The following is a 22,500-nucleotide window of genomic DNA, read 5'->3' as shown; positions in this document are numbered from 1 at the left end:
ATATCTTTTTTCTAGAGCATGCAAATTTACCTTATTTCTTTATTATCTGTTTATTTATTTATTATCTGTTTATTTGTTTGTTTCTTTATGTTGTTGGGGGGGGGGTCATATCTTTTTCTTGTTTCATGCAAATGTATTTGTTTATTTGTTTGTTTGTTTGTTTGTTTTTAGTGGGTGGTCATATCTTTTTTTATAGATCATGCCTTTTTGTTCTTACATTTATTTGGTTGTGTTTTGATTTTTCTTAACCGCATGCTGAAATTTTGTTTCCATTTTTGTTGCTTTTCTCTTTTTTTTTTTTCAATTTAAAAAAATCCATTTTATTTGTCTTTTGTTTGTCTGTATTCTGTTTGTTTTCTGACACTGTGCCAAAATTGTGTCATCATGTTTTTCCTATTTTTTATTTTTATTTTTATAGTCTTGCTACATTTTCCTTCAGTTCCATTTTTACATTTTTAAAAGCACGCAAACGTTTTTTTCCCTAATGGCATGAAAAATTTTATTTTCATTTGTATTGCCCCCCCCCCACCCCCCACCCACCCCCACACCCCCCCGCTATAGCGTACTTAACCTTCGTTCATTTTGTCTGTGTTTTTCAATTCAGTTTTTTTTTCTAACTACCTGCCAATTATTATTATTTTTTTCCTTATGCTCAGTTTTCTTTCGTCCGCTTCCTCGACCCCTCCAGCGCTACTGGGTCTTTGCTCATTTTTTCCAGCTTTCCTCAGCAACCTCCTTAATGAACTCAGCTTCCACAATTAATACGTTCCCCCACTTGACATCCCATAATAACGTCCCCGGTTTCCATGGCGTTAAAAGAAAGGTCAGATTAAACAATGATGTCCCACTGACCCTTAACATCTTTTTTTTCAAAATTGTATAGCAATACGACAACCATTATAGTTGTTATAGCATTAACCGTTTAGGAATTACAGCCATATCTGCCTCCATTTTCACAGGCTCAAAAGTATTTGGACAGTCGCCTGATAAGCGGTCTCATGGCCATTTCCTGACGAATTAATGAGGTAAAAGGTCTGGAGTTGATTCCAAGCATCGTAATCTGTCTTGTGTTCGGTATCTGTTCATGGGACCTCTCAGTATACGGTCCAGAGAGGTGTCGATGCGAGTGAAGGAGGCCATCGTTAGGCTGATAAAACAAAACAGACCTATCAGAGAGGTAGCAGAAATGTTAGGCATGGCCAAATCAACAATCTGGTCCATTATTAAAAAGAAGGTGAGCTCGGCAACACCAAAAGGCCTGGAAGACCACGGAAGACAACTAGAGTGGACGATCGCAGTGTTGTTGAAGAAAAACCCCTTCACAACATCTAGCCGAGAGAAGATCACTCTGGAGGAGGTAGCTGTGTCATTGTCAACATCTACAACGTGAATGTAAATACAGACGGTTTACCTCAAAATGCAAAAACACTCAAGAACAAAAAGCCCAGATTAGACCTGCTAAAAAAAAAAAGCCTGACCAGACCTAATGCGAGATTAGCTTGTACCAGAATGATGGGAAGAGAAGAGTATGGAGAAAGAAAAGAAAAGGCTCGTGATCCAAAGCATACTACATCGTCTGCCAGACATGGTGGAGGCAGTGTTCTGGCGTGGGGTCGTACGGCTGCCAGTGGAAGCGGGTCACTGGTGATTATTGATGATGTGACTGCTGATAGAAGGAACAGGATGAATTCTGAAGCGTGTGGAGCCTCACTTTCTGCTCAGATTCAGTCAAATGCTTCAAAACCGATGGGACGTTTTCGTTTTTTTCACAGCGCAGACGGATAACGGCCCAAAACGTAACACGAAAGCAACCCAAGCGCCTCTTAAAGCAACAAAATGAAACGTTCTTCCTTAAATGTCCGTTGACCTCGACCTAAATGAGCTGCTTTTCACTTACTGAAGACAAAACCGAAGGCAGAAAGACCCACAGACAAACAGCAGCCGATGGCGTCTGCGGTAAAAGCCTGGCTACGCATCTCACTGGAGGAATCTCAGCATGTCCATGTGATGTCCATGCGGTCCAGATTTCAGGCAGTCACTGACTGCAAAGGATTTGCTTCCAAGTATTAGAAATAATCCTAATATTTACGATTATATCGGTTTGTCCAAATACTTTTGAGCCTGTAAAAATGAATAAAACGGCTGTAGTTCCTAAACGGTTGAAATGCGATATGTTTTGTTTTTGTTTTTTTTAATCAAAGCTGAACGTCTAGACCTCAGTCGCGTCTTGATTGCTTCCTTTCAAATCCATTGCGATAGTGTGCAGAGGCAAAGTTACAAAAACGCTTCCTGTCCAAATACTTATGGACCCAACTAGTCCTGTTCTATATTTGATTAGAAAAAAAATAATAAATCGAAAGGATCGTTTTGTTCTTAAAGGTGTTTTGATGGATCAGTGACTCCAGTCACGAACCCTGTCTGAAAGACTGAAACTCTCTCACACTCTCTCTCTCTCTCTCTCTCTCACACACACACACACACACACACACACCAGGTCAAGCGGGCCGTGATGAGGTCGTGGCCGCGGGGTGAAAGTGTCAGCAGCTCCGCAGGAAGTGGTCGGAGTTCAGTTCCCCTCTGAGCTGCATCAGCATCCACCGTAATGAAAGCACAAGTACTGAAAAAAATCAGGTATGTAAAAGAAAATCACACTTTGAGTCCAACAACAAACAACAAACAAACAAACAAACAAACAAACAACAACTGCGTTTGGTATAAAAAAAAAAAGGGATTAAAAACACTGTATACACTGTATTTGAACCTATACCTATATTATAATACATTAATCCTTATGATTTATAACGCAACACTTCAACTCTAAGGATTCTCATTATAAAGCTTTATTTATTAAAGAGCGGCAAGTCGTACTTTTTATCCATTTATAGTTGTTTAATGTTATCTGCGAAATAAATGACACTTATAAAGCAGCTACGGTATTAAACATTCGCTGCCTCACGAGCCTCTCTTTCTGTCTTTAAACGATGCCGGAAATCTTAACGTTACAGCGCCACCTCCGGGACTGGAGGCTCCTTCCGTAAAGGTTAAATAAACACGGTTGTTGTTTCGGAACACTTCACCACGTGGCATCGTTATCGTTGCGCCACCTGCAGGGAGATGAATGAAGTGTATGATTCCTCCATGCTGTGCGGTGGAAAAGCTGGATGTTAGTGTGTGTGTGCGCGTGTGTGTGTGTGTGTGTGCGTGTGGTGGAAGCCAGGCCGGTGGACACACTGTGCCAACAGATGGTGTCATGGGCGGGAAGAGAAGTCCAGCCACCTAATCCAAATCCTCAATACTTCCGATATTTTTGTCTGACTGGAAAAAGAAGAAGAAGAAAAAAATACACACCAAAAAAATTGTTTATCGTTGTCTGTATTAAAAAATAAATAAATGAATAAATAAATAAATGGCTCGAGCTCACCAACGTTGATTTGAGCTCAAACCTTAGACCCAGGTCTCATTCATGCGTTTTTAAATCATCCTCGATATTTTTACGCAAAATGGATATAAGAGGAAAACAGAAGCGGGCCTGAGAGAGAACCCTGTGGGACGCTAACCCGTTTTTATTACTTCCCTTATTAATTAAATCCTCAGTCCACTTCTCATTTTATTGCATTTTTTTTTATTCTTCTGGATCGGACGGGTCCCTCGGCTCGGCCCAGCTGCGCTCTCGGAGCTCAGGGATGATCAAGAACACACACACACACACACTCACACTCACACACACACACACGCTCACGCAGGCTGTTAATTAGTGTGGCGTGATTAATGGGGACGAGACGCAGGATTCAGGTTCAGGATGAACCGGGGAGAAAGGGAAGGGAAGACGGCTCAGAGTAAAATGAAGCGTCCTCCAGCCTCCTTCCCTCCTTCCAGCCCGAGACCGAGACAGTTTTGAGAGATTGTGTGGAAGGAAGATGTGGCAGGTCTGTTCCACAGAGCTTCATGCAAATCTCACCGTGTGTGTGCGCGCTATCCATCTCGCAGGCCTCGTCCGTTACAGCGCAGGAGCGGACGTTCTTTCTCTACGTCTGTTTTTATGGGCATGTACATCAGCAGAAGCAAAAATAAACAAATAAACGCTCAAGAGTGACCAAAAAAAGTTGCACGGAATGTTAAATTTGTTTCTTAGATGATAAGAGGATAGACGAGAGCGAGAGAGAGAGAGAGAGAGAGAGAGAGAGAGAGATTACACGAAAAAGCCTGCTTGTGAAATATCTTGCATGTATTCAATTGAATGAAATTTTTTATTAAATATTAAATAATTTTAAGATTCTAGACATTTGTTCTCATTGCAAACTCGTCCTTTTTTCTTTCTTTCTTTCTGTATATAAATAACGTTCGGTACGACAAGACAATTCCAAGCTTCCTTACACATCTCAGCAAAAACGCACATAAAAAAAAGCCGCATAATTACCAACTCGTCATTTTTGGTGCATTTTTAAATGAAAGACATCAAACAAATGACTTCATTTTTTTTGCTTTCTATCTACTGGAAAACTGTATAGTTCATTTATTTATAGTCACATTTATAGAAAGTGCTTTCACGGGCGCATGGGAAACCACGGCTCACGCTGTTTTCTCGATTCAGATGTCTTAACTATTTAAAAATAAAAAAATTTCAATGATATTATTAAATTTTTTTTTTTAACCTGATGTTTAAAAAAAAATTCATCCTGGGATCAAATTTAAAAATAAATAAATAAAAAAAAAAAGGTGTCAACTTATTGTAGGTAAAAAAAAAATAGATAAATAAATAAATAAATAAATAGAATTGTTCTTGTCAATAGAAAAAAAAATACAAGTTGGTGCTTTTTATTTTTTTTTTTAAACTTTAATCCATTTTTTTTTTTATATAATCCTGCATCTAAATGTAAATACAATGTAAAAAAAATAAAAAATAACGTAGCGTATGCTTGTATACGACAATTAAATCCAGCAGTCCATATACTGGTGATATACTCCTGTACACTCCATCTCATTTATATCATCATACTATTATCTTTTGATTTGTTTCTTTCTAAATGGTGTCTTGCTTTTATGCTACATCACGATGCATTTGACCGGAAAGAAAAAAAAAAAAAAAAACGTTGTTTTCATCTTTAGAAACCAAGAAAACCGACTTCAGTTCCAGCGGAGGTGAAGTCTGAATACGTGCAATAGATCTATCCGTGTAAATACTCAAGTCACAGAATATAGAACCACACGCTATTCACTACAGGTCACATGACCACCATCTTAAACGCCTTACCGCCATGGACGTGTCCCAAATCATAAATACAACCAATAATGTGATTGATCTCTAAGATCTCTTCCAAATGACCGTAATTTAACATAAATCATGATCTGGATCCTGAATTCTTTTCCTTTCTAGACTATCTGCTGTTCTCAAGGCAAATCCCAATGGAAATAATATATATATATATATATATATATATATATATAGTTTTAAAGTCAGACTCCAATAAACACTTAGCATCACAGTGCTGAACTGTGTATCATTTGCGTATTGCCAATATACAAATATATTTTGTTCCAAAAAAAACCAGATGCTTAACGTTGATGAGGAAGAATATAGGAGAGCGTTTAAACCTGAACGTCATCAGTCGAGGCTCATAAACTCATTGCATGCTTTTGTCATATCTTTATTTGTAGGTATAATTATTTTTTTATCCTTTTATTTAAATTCCTGGTATTCCTCCACACGGCTAATCCATTCCCTTCTGAAATATTCGACGAGTTAGAAAGAAAAAAAAGCTTAAAAATGTACACAGTATTAAGTATTTTAAAGCACTAACCCTGCCTCTCACACTAACCCAGCTTACTACTGCATACTGAATAACAAGCTGCTTCACACTCGAAGTAACTGTGTGTGTGTGTGTGTGTGTGTGTGTGTGTGTGTGTGTGTGTGTGTGTGTGTGTGTGTGTGTGTCCTGCTCAGCTTGTTTCCGGAGGTCCAGTGGTGAAGCCGTCTGTAGCACTGCCGTGTGTCTGGGAATTCAGGCTACTCAGATTTTGTGTGTGTGTGTAGGTGTGTGTGTGTGTGTGTGTGTGTGTGTGTGTGTGTGTGTGTGTATCCCAGGAGCAGGCACATTATTGAAATGTAAGAAGTCGCGTTGTGACAAACGCCCCTCCAGGGATGGCGCGTGTAAACACGAATCATTTGGCAGATGCAGCCACACACACTATTATCAGGATTGAGACTAATAGTGTGTCGCGTCCCGTATGATGAGCAATTAATTTACACCGGATCGAAGGGAGACGGAGAAAAACACGGAGAGAACAAAAAAAGAGGGTGACGAAGCCCGACGAATTAAATGTGAATTAAAAAGGTCTGGATTCATTCGAATTTCATCGTTTTATCTCTTTGAGAAATTCTTGCATGAGATACAAAAGCTGCTCTCTTCATCGTGTGCAGTTATTCCTCAACTGCATGATATAGTACAGTAAAAAAGGGCTTTTAAATGGATTTTTATTACTTGAATTAGTTATTGTAATATATATATATATATATATATATATATATATATATATATATATATATATATATATATATATATATATATATATATATATATATATATATATAAGATCAATCCCCAGATGGAAAATTTAGGGTGTATATATATATATATATATATATATATATATATATAAGATTAATCTCCAGATGGAAAATTTAGGGTATATATATATATATATATATATATATATATATATATATATATATATATATATATATATATATATATATATATATATATATATAAGATTAATCTCCAGATGGAAAATTTAGGGTATATATATATATATATATATATATATATATATATATATATATATATATATATATATATATATATATATATATATATATAAGATTAATCTCCAGATGGAAAATTTAGGGTATATATATATATATATATATATATATATATATATATATATATATATATATATATATATATATAAGATCAATCCCCAGATGGAAAATTTAGGGTATATATATATATATATATATATATATATATAAGATTAATCTCCAGATGGAAAATTTAGGGTATATATATATATATATATATATATATATATAAGATTAATCCCCAGATGGAAAATTTAGGGTATATATATATATATATATATATATATATATATATATATATATATATATATATATATATATATATATATATATAATGCAATTGTGGAAAGTATCATATAGTCAGAAATAACACAAACTGTACGTGAATAAAATTCCAATTTTCCAGATTATTCTTAGTTTAAGTTATTAGGGGTTTTTTTTGCCACCTAGTAAGGATGTAAAGGTTAGATCTTCTAGAAAGGAATTACAGAATGTAAGAAGTATGTAGACGGATTTACTGATTCAAAATACTTACGGAAATCTGACCCAAGTGCGAAGTGTCTTCTTCATTCTTTCTCTTGAAACATAAACGTTAGAAAATAAAGTGCGGTTGCAAAATGTCTGAAAGTATAACCGTTTTTCCTACTTTAAACATGAAGGGAAAAAAAATGTACACGTACTATTAGAGAAGCCGGGTGTCTTTTTTGCCCTGTAGGTCAGTTTCAGTTCATGAACACACACACACACACACACACACTTTACTACCGTTCCATTATCACATTTTGTTGCCGTAGGGCAACAATTACAGTTTACCATTTAATAGAATACTCAACGTATATAAACGTGTTCAAATGACCCAAAACAACTGTTAACTAATCTCAGATAGTGTTTACATTTTTTTCTCTTTAAGTAGTTTTGCCTAAATATTAAAAAAAATAAATAAATAAATAAAAATGGATCAGATTTTGAGAGCGCCTCCGATGATGGCCTTCACTATGTCATGTGACTGCAGAAAAAGGAAGTGCAAACGTCACTTCCTGGTCATGTGACATGGCTTTTTTTTTTTGTTACGTCAAGGTTAAAAAGACCTCTTTTGGACAGTTACATAGGGAAATAGTAGTTTTAATTAAATTGTTAGTAGTTTTAATTAAATTTAATTAAATTGTTTTAATTAAATAGTAGTTTTAATTAAATTGTTTAATTGTTGCCGTATGGCAACACCATGCAGTTAAGGGTTAATTTTATGTGAGGAATAAAACACTGCGTGTATCATGCATTTATTGGAAAATATGAATATCAATGATGCCACGCAGAGGTGATTATTTTAATATAACAGCACACATCCTGAAGTGTTTTATTCCTTTTATTCCTCAGCAACTTGCCAATAATCTTTTATTTATTACAATAACTGCATGTACTTTTTGTCTGTTTATAGTTGCATAGTTAAGCGTAAAACTCCGCTGTCGTGAAGACGTCAGAAAAGCTGTAACTCTGACACTGGAGACTCCCAAAAAGTTTAAAAATAAAACACATTCCACGATATCGATGGAGAATTACACACATTTATATTTATATATATATATATATATGTGGCCCATCCATCATACAAATCCCTGTAAAGGAGTTGTTACTATGGAAACGATAGCATATTAGAATGGGCGCGTTAATATAAACGTTCTGACCAATCAGGATCAAGATCAATCCTGCAAACACGATGGCCAAGTAAAATAAGACGGAGGAACGTTAGCTAGCTACGGTATGTAGATGAGCTAGAATATGTAAATGAACTCTGTCGGCCATCTTGGATTCTCGGGCTACTTGTACACGGGCGGAACGTTCACTGCGGTGGTTCACAAAAGAAAGATGTTCTCTTTTAGACCAGATGCATGTGATTTCAGCTCAGTTCAATTCAAAGACGTTTCAAGTTTTGAGACTAAAACAAGTCAAAAGAATTGGTCTTCTAAATTTTTTCGCGTAAACGTTTAACAGTTTTTAGCCGAATAATTTGCCAAAGAAACGGTGAGAGCAAAAGGCCTCCGCTTTTAAAGGACCTAGTGTCACTATTTCTTTTTTTTCCATCCTTTACATTTATTACTAAAGATATTACCTGCATATATGAGTTACGTTTAAATGTAAACGGTCATGCATCATATACAGAAAGAGCAAGAGGAAGGCTATTACCACGGGGGAAACGAGTATCAGCGTCTACGGCAAATGTCACGCAAATGAATTGCACGAACGCAAATGAATTCACGCGAGCGACACACGTGAACCCATGACCTTTCGGATTAGATAAGTAGCGCGGTAATAAGCACGGCCGTATAAAACTCACGGCAGGAGCCGACACGGCGGCACACGCGTGTTTAAACGGTCTCATTTGTCCCCGCACTCTGTCGCGAAACAGGCCGAGGCTTTTAACCGAAATCATTTTTAAACGTTGAGGCTGTCGGGTTAGTCAAGCACGACGAGAGCTTTTCTTTTTGTCATACGCGACCTCCAATTACATGCGTACAGAAACGCCACGGAGAAAAATAAAGCCGGCGAGGAAGAAGCAGAGATCGTCGGTGTTTTTCTCTGTTAGCTCGGTCTCCTAACATGTTCCAGGAACAAAGCTAGCTTGGAGCCAAGCACGTAACACGTCGATTTAAATAAATAAATAAATAAATAAATAAATAAATAAATAAAGAACACACCGATTTGGTGCGACATTTTAATTCACTCAGTTGGATTTAGAAGCTACTTCTGTTTCCCATCTCAAACCGTAGACAGGCCACGCCCACTAGAGACGAACTACAGGCAACCTAAACGCGTATACTGTAAACGCACTACAGACGCTTGATATTTGTAAGAATTCTTGGATATTTAAATGGAAATAAATTGGGGGAGGGGGGGGAGTCGGAATCGTGAGAGAGTGTATAAAGTCACAACGGCCTTCTTTTTTTTTCCTCCTTCTATACGTCGGTCGTTTTTTTTTTTTTTAAACTTCAACAATTGTTAACATTTTGAGAAGTATCTCTAGAATACCTTTCTAGCTAGTGGTAGTCTAGAAAAGTCTAGGGGGGACTGCTCTGAAGGAAAAATATTTTTTAAATAACTGATGCGGTACTTCGTCACCTTCTGACCAATCATAGTCAAGAATTCGACAGCACCGCGGGGTAAATTCTTTTTCTTTCTTTTGAGACAGGATCAGTTTTTGAAACTGTCGCTTGGAGAAGTTAAAAGCAATCTTCAGATGCAGCAAGCTGTGGAGTGGTTTTTTTTGTGGGGGGGAAGAAATAATCCTTTTAAGTGTTTGTTTTTTTTTTTTCTGAGAGATGTTTATTTTTCCTCCATTTTGATTCGTTCTGCCGTGACAGAACCGGCAGTGAGAAGAGTTTTGGAGGATTATAATAAATGATAATATATGAAAACTACGACCTACTGTAAACTTTAGAACGACTGTCCGTACCTACGTCTAAAACTGTATGACTTTAGGGGAGGTTTAAGAAATGATCGACTTAGCACAACTCTTTTATGTTGTGTTAAATGGTCCCGTACGCCGTAGCGTAGCTCTTCACCTACGGCTCGCTCTACAGGTGTCCGCCAACGCACACATCCACGTAAAGATGAGTGATTACGCCGCTGAACCTCGCCATATGCACAAGCAGCTTGGCCTCTTGTATTTTGCAGCGCAGTACAAGTTTGGCTGCTTTTTCTGCAGTTCCAAACAAACACGAAAAGCTCCCGTTCCCCTGCCGAGATCAGACTTTAATACGAAAGAATGTCCAGCATCAGCGAGATGCAGATCACGAAGTCCGGAATCTACTGTATGTAAAGCACGAAGCCTTAAAGGTGCAGTTTATTCAGTTTGATTGCGGTTGCGACGTCGACGTGGGACACGGGGCAGAAGGAGAGCTACAAACCTCTAGCACATGGAGGACAGGGAGGACAGGGAGGACATGGAGGACAGGGAGGACGTGGGGGATATGGAGGACATGGAGGACAGGTGGGACAGGTAGGACATGGAGGATATGGAGGACAGGGAGGACATGGAGGATATGGAGGACATGAAGGACAGGGAGGACATGGGGGACATGGGGGATATGGAGGACATGGAGGACATGGAGGACATGGGGGACAGGTGGGACAGGTAGGACATGGAGGATATGGAGGACAGGGAGGACGTGGGGGATATGGAGGACATGGAGGACAGGTGGGACAGGTAGGACATGGAGGATATGGAGGACAGGGAGGACATGGAGGACAGGGAGGACATGGAGGATATGGAGGACATGAAGGACAGGGAGGACATGGGGGACATGGGGGATATGGAGGACATGGAGGACATGGAGGACATGGGGGATATGGAGGACAGGGAGGACATGGAGGATATGGAGGACAGGGAGGATATGGAGGACAGGGAGGACATGGAGGATATGGAGGACAGGCAGGACAGGGAGGACATGGAGAACAGGGAGCATATGGAGGATATGGAGGACAGGCAGGACAGGGAGGACATGGAGGACAGGTAGGACATGGAGGACAGGGAGCACATTGAGGATATGGAGGACAGCAGGACAGGGAGGACATGGAGGACAGGGAGGACAGCAGGACAGGGAGGACATGGAGGACAGGGAGGACAGGGAGGACAGGGAGGACAGGGAGGACAGGGAGCACATGGAGGATATGGAGGACAGGCAGGACAGGCAGGACATGGAGGACATGCAGGACATGGAGGACGGTGAAGAGAATATTTTCTGCCTCCAAAGCTACCGCCAAGATAAATATTATCTTCATCACCATAGTTACACCAAACTTTATTTCACTGGCCTCAGTGATGACTATTTACAGAGCCGTCTATCGTCAATCTACTGATGAGGAAAAACTTGTAGAAATTGACGTAAAGGCTCTCTTCTGGTCATGAGTCATTATTGTGTGAGCTGTACATTACGGTGCTGGTTCACAAGGCCCTACACGTCACCGGGGTTCTGCTGAGAAACCCGACTCTGAACACGAGGGACTTTCCCTGTGTAAATGTTGATGTCACTTTTGCAGTAGAAAATAAACAAGTGTCATGTAGGCAGCATCCATCCATCCATCTATCCATCTATTTTCTGTACATGGGGAGCCTGGAGCCTATCCCAGGGGACAAGCCAGGAGACACCTTGGACGGGGTGCCAACACATCGCAAGGCACAATCGCACACCTATTCACACACTACGGACAATTTAGACATGCCAGTCAATCAGCCCACAATGCATGTCTTCAGACTGGGGGAGGAAACCAGAATACCCAGAGGAAACCCCTGAAGTACTTGGAGAACATGCAAACTCTGCGCACACACAGGGTGGAGGCGGGAATCAAACCCCTAACCCCAGAGGTGTGAGGAAAACATGCTGGTTGGCAGAGGCTCAGTGATCAGCTGCCTGGCATGGTTGCCAGATTGTCTTAATAATGCTTAAGCTGTAAATATGCGTACGTGAGTGTGTATTGAAGACATAAAGGGCTACAGGGCATCTTACTAATTAAGACGATTGGGCTTTGCGCACTTGGGCCCGTCCTGCTAATTTCATTAGCTAATTTGCTCCGCTTTGCCCTCCGTTCCCGAGACGCCAGACTCACGATGCCCTCACTCATCCTTCGCTCCGGCTCTCTTTCATCCCTCGCTCCCTGTGCCCAACAAGACTGCTGAGTCCAGCTTTGTGCTTCGAGCTAGCCTCGCTCCATCTGGGCTTCTCTGACAAGGAAGATTAATACCTCAGATTCACACGCCTTCTCCGCAACACACAGCAAAAACACACCCCCATCAAAGCTCCACCAACCCCCCCCCCCCCCCCTTCTCTCTCTCTACCCTGAAAAAAAAGACCACCATCCCTCCCTTCCTCATTATCCTTTTCTCTATCTCGCTACCCACAGACCCCCCCCCCCCGCCACCCCGACTTCTTTTTTTTTTTTTTTTTTCCTGCTTTCCTACCCACTTTAAATAGACGCGCTACACCACAGAAAAACAAGCTTTCTGCTGATATTTTTACTTTCCCCTCTTCGTCTGTTTTTCCTCCCTCGCACCTCACGTATACATTTCACAAATGGAGAAACGGGCACGCTCTGAAACCCAAAAACATAGGCGCCGTTGATTTACTTCGTGTTCTTTCCATTTGGGAAAGAAACACTTCACCGCTGGGATGAGTTCCTTTAAAATTTGTGATAATTATATCATTCGAAATAAGCCAATTATTCACGCTGACTAGGTTAATACATTATGGCCAGTTTAAAGCTTGGTGCTTTGGTGGTACAAAGCTGAAAAGGCTTCTTAGGGAAAGTTCCAGAAAGAAACCACAACCTGCAAGACCACACCAAAGTCCCTCATGTGTGGGAATTGTCGAGGGGAAAGTACACAGGATGTCGTTAGATGCGTGAAAGAGATTTCACATCCTTCTTTACTTTATGAAGTCATGTTACATTTCCTAAGTTACGTCGGTGCCGTTTAATGCTCTGTAGCCTGGAAGGTCGCGCAATTCATTTACCAATTAGGCGATAGGATCTTGGGGCAAAATCTCAGTTCACAATCTAACTACCATAAGATCACTCCAGAGTCATCGGCTACCGAGTATGACGTTCTCTCATTCTTTTTTTCTGAAGTAATCGCTAGTTTGTTTGTTTTTTTTAAAAAAGGGTTCTCAGAGACATTCGTTTCTGTTGTAAAGGCTCCTAAAGAGGGGTTTTTAAAGCATTCCAGCACGAGACCAAGATCCTATGCCAGATTATTAGTGAAACACGGTGGACGATGGTGCAAAGCCCCTTATAAAGGTCGTCATACACCAGGGAGATGTCATCCAAAGTGCTATGATGCATGATGCTATGATGCTATGATGAGATGGCGCCCATGTACACCTTTAGCATAGACTCGCCAATGCGCCATGCATGGAAAAGTGTCCACCTAGCAATGTACACGAGTACTAGCTGCATTCAGAAGTGCTGGGTCGCAGTTCTCAGTTGGGGATTCATACAGAGGGGCCAAACCCACAGGAACAGGTGACCTGGCTGATGGTACGAGGGATGTGTTTGGGGAGAAAGCCATCCATCCCAGTGTTCTGCACACCATCAAATCCATCCCAGTGTTCTACTTAGTTGCTGAAGGGTCTTAAGGAACCTGTTCATCCCTCTTAAATTTCTTCTTATAATGTATCTAAAGTAGAACCCTTGTTTCGCACTGTACCTCTTATACCCCAAGGGTCCGAGGAAGAACTTTGTCGGAGCCCTGATGTAGGTGCTGCCCCACGGACATTTTTTTCTGATGAAAACCATCCCGTTGCCAGCCCTCACCTTTTAACACCATGGTCTGTGGGTGGCACTGATTAGGGCTAACCCCAAAAGATGGACAGGGGTCAATTAGTCACCTGTTAGGGACCTGAGTGTATGAATGGTCACATGCACGATCAATTTGGTGTGCTGATTTTGTCATTCTGAAACCCGTACACTCTTACCCAGGGCTTTATTGGCGGCGGATTTTGTAGGGTTGATTGCACATTCCCAGCAGAGTGGATTGCACTAACCAGACTTCACATTGTGCATAAACCAGACTGGTGGAGGACTGTCCCACATCCTGGCCTAGGTGTCCCAGGGGTCAATCAGCTCCCCCACTGAAGGGTAGATTGGGCTTATTGTTCTGATGCCTGCAGTTAAAAGGTTTCCAATTCCCACTGCTCGGACAGCATGCATCTACATGTGTTTCTTCACCTGATGAGAGCACCGGCAGCTTGTGGCTCAGGCTAACCCGTTCACGATCCATAATACGAGCTTCTACGTGTACCATGGAGTTCAGATGGAGAACCACTGAACTCTGCTAGCAGTACGCAGGCTTGTTTACGGGCTGAATGGCAGGAAATGTGGGGAACTCTAAGCAGATAGAACCTTACCCAGCGTGGAGAATGAGCGATGAATAACGGGAAACCAGACTCTGAAAGCTGGACAGAAACAAAACAGGGGATTTTGCGACTGATATTTGAGATGTGTTAAGAAGACGTGGGTGTGTATCCTGTGAGTAACGGTGACCGACGCTGGTGGTCTGGCCCAGTCATTTTGTTTAAACTACCGTAACAGCAAACTCTTTTAGAGTGCGGCTAAAACCTTTTGTTGCTCTGGGTAACTTTCAGATGAGCTAATTTTCACTTTCACATGAGCTCATGAACTTAACGTTAACCAGAAGTTTGTTTAAGGTCCATTTAAATTAAAATCAGCTCTCGGGAAAAGGAAACGATGTGGAAACACTTACTAACTGTGGTTGGAGTTATTTTGCTGTAGGTCTTCGTGTGGTCTTCATAGCGAAGTGACATGCCCATAGATCTGTGACACTAGTGTACGGTCAGACAGCTTTATACCTTTATTTTTGGCTTTTTCCTCCAATTTGTCTTCTGTACATAATAAAGTATGACATTTTCAGTTTGATGTGATAGTGTTTGGTCTGTGCAATGCACCAGACCCACAACCCACAGTCCTCCTGTCCTCCATATTCTCTGCCCTGAAACACTGGGTCACATCATTACACCATAACTTCAGACTTATTAAAGAACGACACATCATATTTACGCTGTGGACAGACAGACAGATAGATAGATAGATAGATAGATAGATAGATAGATAGATAGATAGATAGATAGATAGACAAACAGTAGTGCAATAGAGATTTTCAGCCTGCATGCCATTAAACAGTGTGGTATTGCCCACACACACACACACACACACACACACACACGCACACACACACACTTTCCCTGACTTTAACAGTCAGACACCCACTGCTTGTTTGCAATGGACTGTGGTTTAACACAAGGTTTATTCTCTGGTGAGGGGATTTTCCGCAGCGATAAAAGGAAGATGACTCACATTCAATTAAATGTAAAGAAAGGTTAACCATTGAATTCGCCCCACACACACACACACACACACACACACACACACACACACACACACACACACACACACACACACGAATAAAAATAGAGGACTCCATAGTGTTTAATGAAAGCAGGCGGAACACAGATGAGTATACTTTTATACGTATGAATGCAAAACAATTTCGAAATTATAATTATTTTTAAAAATTTCGAAATAAGCTTTATCCATTTTCACGACCCACGGTGCTAACCGTGTGGGAATCCCTATTTTTATTATTCAATTTTTATTTTTCCATTTCCAGAATAGACGTTAACCAAACACTTTAGGCGTGACGTGATTGGAATGTCAATCTCTGTTATATTTTATTCTTCTTTTTGTTATTATTTATTTATTTATTTATTTATTTTCCAGAATAAACTTTAACCACACACAGGAGACACAGTGCTCGTAGAAAGGGTTTCGATTTTAATTCTTTTTTTTTTCCCCCTGGATAAACTTTTTGACCACATTCACTGAACATAATGTTACTGGTGTTTAAATCTCCCATTTTATTTCATTTTAATTTCATTTTAATTTTTTCAGAACGCTTTAAGAAACCACACTCGTGTTAGACACATGTAAATCTGTATTTATTTATTTATTTGTTGATTGGTTGGTTGGTTGGTTTATTTATTTATTTATTTATTTATTTATTTATTTATTTAATCATTTATTCAATAAGCTTTAACCGTATACACTTAGGCTAATTTTCTGAGACAGGGAAATAATAAGCTAGAACCACATGCACCAGACAGTGTGTAAATCTTCTAATTCTTTCACCTTTTTTTTTTCCCAGAATAAACTTTAACCACACGCCATAGTAGCAGCGTTATCAACATGAAAATCTGTATTTTATTCATTTATCATTTTTTTTTTTAATTTGATCTTTTATTTTTCCAGAACAAACTTTAACCCTATGCACCAGGCCTAACCGTATCGACATGAAAACCTGTATGAAAGAATTTTTATTTATTTATTTATTTATTTATTTATTTTCCGAATGAGCTTCAGGACGCATATGCACTGGACACGTGATGTTACCTGGCTGTGAATCTCTTCGTGATTTTACGGTAATTTTTTCCAAATCAGACCGAAGTGTAGGCACTAGACGTGTGTCGCGTTAATATTAATGGTGTGTAAATCTCCACGCGCTCTCAGACGACTCGTGGTCAGTCTGTTCGGGCGAAACAGAGAAACTCCCTCTGAGTTATTAAACCCCGAGCAGATCTCTCTAATGCGATTTCCAAAGCCGTCGCTCTGCAGCTTTTTCTCTGCGCATTAGCCCTGTGATCAATAAGGCACCTGTGAGTGAGTAATAACCTACTCAAACACACACTTCCTCAGCTTCCTCGTCCCGCGAGCAGCAGCGTGGATAAATCACACACACACACACACACACACTCTCAGAGCGTCTGAATCCCGACGCTGCTCTAATAAAGTCCTGAAATGAGCGACACAGAGACGACGTCAAAATATAAACCAAACGTGTCACTTCTGTACGGAGGAATGAGGTTTTTACACGTCCCGCTGCGACTCTGGACACAGTCATCGCTTTCTGCTTTCAAAAACACCGCTTTATTACATTAATGTAACAAAGAAATGATTTAATAATCATATTCTACATCGTTAATGTTCGCAAATAGGGCTTCAGAAGACGTAAAACAAGAGAAATAAGCATTTTTATCACATTCCTAAGGCTTTAAATGTGTTCTAGCAACGCTAAAGGTGCCTCGGTTGCAAATGGAGTACAGTACAATGATATAATTCGCTGAAAATGTGGTATTTATCGTGGCTCGGTCATAATTATCGAGCGGTGTTTATCGTGACGCCTCGCCGCATGCCATGGAAATGAGAGTAAACATGTTAAACAAGCGGGTTTATCTTAATCGTGTCATTTAATATCGTATACGCGCCGAAAACCAGCTCGCTTCTTTCCTCACCGCATTTTGGAGCAGCAACGAGATAAAAAGGTGGACGGAATCAACATAAAGAGATGCTCTGAACCCGTTAAAATGTTACTTTAGTGGCTTTACTGTAGCGAGTTTCTCCCTCAGCCTCCTGGGATTGATCCGAGACGCGGCACGCAAACGCCGCACGAGCGACGGGTGACGGAGACGACGTGTAAAGTGCTTCCTGTACATTTTCTCATCGCGTCTCATTACCACGCTTTCCCGACTGTCCGAGAAACGCTCGGACGCTCGGACGAATAATAATACAGGATAAGGCGAAATCCAATCAACGTCAGCGGTGTTAAACTAACAGGAGATTATTGTAGTATAATAATAATAATAATAATAATAATAATTATTATTATTATTATTATTATTATTATTATTATTATTATTTCACTAAGCAGACGTTAATGGAAATGTGACTAGCCTGTTCTGTAGAATATAAAATATTACTAAGGATATAAATATCATTCATTCGTAGATTAAATACTTTGTACTATTAACACCTGCATGAAATATATAAACAATAAGAATATAAAATGATTTAAATACAATTGATACAGTCAGTAGATACAATAAATGCATTATACTATCAATAAATACAATGACTACATTAAATACGTGTTAATGAATGTTGAAGGAATCATCACGTGTGCCATCGTATTTCCATGTGAGAGAAATAATTATATATATATACACATATTATCTTTTTCTTTTTAACTTTCTTCCGAATCGAGTGAGTAGCGAAGGGGACGAAGGCGGAAAATACAGAAGAAAATATTGCTGAATTTGGGTCTGATTTGGACAAAAAAATAAAGGAGCGGCAGCCTCGGGACGTTTATTAACACGCCGCTACGACACATCTCACATTCATGATCCAGAATAATCCCAAATATTCACTAATTATATCAGTAATGCTGGTAATACCTAATCAAATGGATTTGGAGCACAGAATTTTCTTAGTTTAATTATTATTATTATTATTATTATTATTATTATTATTATTATTATTATTATTATTAACAATAATAATAATAATGCTGCATTTATTTTTTTCTTTAATTATGAATTGATTATCTGAAATCTGGTAGCAGTTTGTGCATAAGTGTGTGTGTGTGTGTGTGTGTGTGTGTGTGTGTGTGTGTGTGTGTGTGCCACTGTAACGCCTCACCCTGTTACCACTTTCTTATCCCAGTGCCAATTATAGCAATTAACAGATTTTTTTTTTTTTAAAGAAGAACTTTGAAACATGACATATAATAAATGGGCCAAATCCTGAACACACACACACACACACACACACACACAATCCTCTCCTTCTGTGTGTGTCACGTTGTGGTTTATTTTCTTGTTTCTACAGTGAGGCTTCTCAGCTTGCATTTAAAACTCGATAACGTGGCATACATGCTGTGTGTGTGTGTGTGTGAGAGAGAGAGAGAGAGAGACAGAGAGAGAGAGATTGATCCCATCAATGCGTTAAAAACATGTAATGATGCTTATGACTGTGAACAGCGGCGTCCATTTTGTCTCCCCGTCCCCGACATGAGCTGTGCTTTAAAAGCGTATATTACACTCTATATCACACTCTCAGACATGGAGTCTTCCCATAAAACAGTTCAGCAACAAATTAAATACACCCCAAAATGACACCTACAGTGTGTGTTCCATCAGAATAAAACAGACAGGATAACACACGCTGCTTTTATATATATATATATATATATATATATATATATATATATATATATATATATATGAATGCATGAGCCAATGGCTGAGCTTGGTGTGTTTATAATCTGTTACAGCATCGGTTTGTGTATAGAAATGTCTACAACTACAAATTTCAATCACACCCATCAAGAAGGGTCTTGTGCTCTTAATTCAACAAATAATGCACTTAAAAAGGTTGCCAAATCCTCAAAATCTCACCAAAAGTGTTCAGCATACTGAAGAAGAAAAGAAGACAGAACAGAAGCGTTAAATTTCACGTTTTTTTGGGGTTTTTTTTTTTTGTTAAGCAATGAATAAAAAATTAACCCAAAGATACAAATCAATGCCGTTTAGAACATAAGCGTATACGGAATCACGCTCCGTTGGTATTTTAGTTTTTTTAATAACGACGTCTTAGCGATAATTTGCGGCAGGTTTTACACAAGGACGTTGTGTAACGTTGACGATGTTGTTCAGTTTAGTTAGAATTCAATACAAATCGAGTCACAGGTGATATACAGGATGTTGAGAAGCTGTGATTTATATATGTATAGATAGATAGATAGATATAGATATATATATATAAAGTTTGGAGCAGTACTTTTTGTAAGTAATCTTGAATTTGTATTTCTAGCAACAACAACGAAAAAAACAGCACATTTCAGGCTCTTTTATTTTGTCCTAGGGTGTATTTATATGTATTCATTTATTTATTTGTTTGTTTGTTCAATTATTAGGTATTAGTTAAACTTACGTACTAATATATAATCCAGACACAAGGTTTAAACGGTTTAAAATACTGGCAAATGAGCAGAAAAATCCTCCGCTAATTAACAACAATGTGCTGAATGAAACCTGGAACCGTTCCGACGTACAGCAGCTCCAGTAATAATCTCCACCCGGAGGAGAAGGAACGATCCGCGGGGTCAAATCAGCTGCAAGCGCAGTAAATCAACCTCCCCGACGTCTATCTCACGCACCTGCCGTGGAGAAGCGTACGAGGTTCTGGCACCCCCTAGTGTTCCTCAACGCTCGCCAAGGAGTAGGTGATGATGAAGATCGAGATACACGGTCCAGAGACACACCAGAAACGTTCTTCAGTTGGTCCTCCGGTGGAAATTTTTAAAGGTTCTATGTAGAAACAGAGTGTTTACTGATCACACCCTTTAAGGAAGCAGCGAAGAACCTTAAAGACTCAGCGAAATCTTAAAGAACCTTCAAAGAACCTTTTTTTACATTTATTTCTAAGAGTGTACATCCACACTTTAAGGTTAAGATGAATCACGAGTCATGAATCATGAATCGTGACTCATGAATCGTTTTGAAGTACAGAATGGAAATAAAGAAACAGATTACTGATTAGATCTTTTTTATATATATATATAATGCATTGGGGGGAAAATAAAAGTTTTTTGTAGAATTTTATTTTGGACAGAGTTTTTTTTATAAGAATTAAATTAAATTAAATAATTTCTAGCAGAGCTAGAAATGAGTCACATCATTTCTTTCAGGATTTCGCTAACGAATCATTGTCAGTAGCTAAGAGTAACGTTCCACATTTCAGGTTTTTTCAGCTCCAGGATGTTCTTTCAATCATTTTTTTTTTTGTTGCTGTTGTCATTTGTTTTTCTTCTGGAGCTCGCATCGTACATCAGTCTCGATGTCTCTCATCTCTCAACCAGACTGTGAGACTGAAGGATGAAGAGTAAAAAAAAAAAAAAAAGGTGGAAGAACTACGTTGTTGGATATTCAAAAGAGATTAGAAACGAGGTTTGTAGAAATAAAGCCGGTGTTAAATGTCCGCACTAGCCCCGTGTCACACTTGAATTGTTTCATCATCATTATTCTTAGAAGTCATTCTATTGTGGAGATTTCTCAGAGATGCACGGTCATGGCGTCAGTCTGCGAGTCAAAATCATGTTCGAGGTCACACTGGATGTTCGGAAGAACTCGAGACTGAGAACTACGTGGGGAACGTCAGCTTCCCGCTTACAATTCCGTAATAAATCATTTTTTTTAAAAAAACGTATGAATGGTTATATCTGGGGGAGGGGCGGGGCTTGTCTTTGTTGTTGTTGTTGTTGTTGTTGTTTGCGATTACTGAAAGCAAGCCAAATCCATCCATGTCACCGTAGAAAGCCGTTCATTTTTTTTCTAAACCCAAAACAAAAGACAAAAAAAGTTTCAGTTCCAGTTTATTACACCATAACAGTACGAGTGTTAACTCCGCCCCTTCTCTGACATGCACAGCTCTTTATCATTGTACACACCAGGTGCTGGATTACGAATAAATGTTTACACCGAAAAGATGTATTAAAGGTTCTGAGTCTTCTGACAGGGATCTGTTTGGAGCTCTTTCTGGTTTATAAAGGGTTCCCTCAGAGGAGGTGAAGAATGTTTAAAGGTTCTAAATGATCTAATAGTGCAGACAGACAGGCAAACAAACAGAGAGACAGACAGGTAGATAAACAGATTGAGACAGACAGGCAGACAGACAAACAGAAAGACAGACAGACAGGTAGACAGACAGATGGACAGACAGACAGGTAGACAGAAAACAAGTAGGCAGGCAGACAGACAGAGGGACAGAAAGACAGGTAGACAAAAAGGCAGACAGACAGGTAGACAAACAGAGAGACATACAAACAGAAAGACATTCAGACAGACAGGTAGACAGACAGACAGACAGATTGACAGAAAAGAAGTAGACAGGCAGGCAGACAGACAGACAGTGGGACAGACAGAAAGACAGACGGATAGCTGGGCAGACAGACGGACAGTTGGACAGACGGACAGACAGACAGTTGGACAGACAGACAGACAGTTGGACAGGTATGACGTGAATTTGCATTTCTTTTTAAAGATATCCATAATACCACAATGAATATTATCAGTCCATAAAGTTATAAAATCATTACATTGTAACATCATTATAACAATCAAGTTATAAAATCATTACATTGCGACTAAAAAATGTACAATTAAATTAAAATAACAGCTGGTTGAAAATACAGACTTCAAATCTGGTTGTGGTACCTTTTTATGAGCAATAACTGCAACCAA

The sequence above is a fragment of the Ictalurus punctatus genome, chromosome 15 (assembly GCF_001660625.3).
Source record: "Ictalurus punctatus breed USDA103 chromosome 15, Coco_2.0, whole genome shotgun sequence".
Taxonomy (NCBI): domain Eukaryota; kingdom Metazoa; phylum Chordata; class Actinopteri; order Siluriformes; family Ictaluridae; genus Ictalurus; species Ictalurus punctatus.
This window is presented reverse-complemented; position numbering follows the sequence as displayed.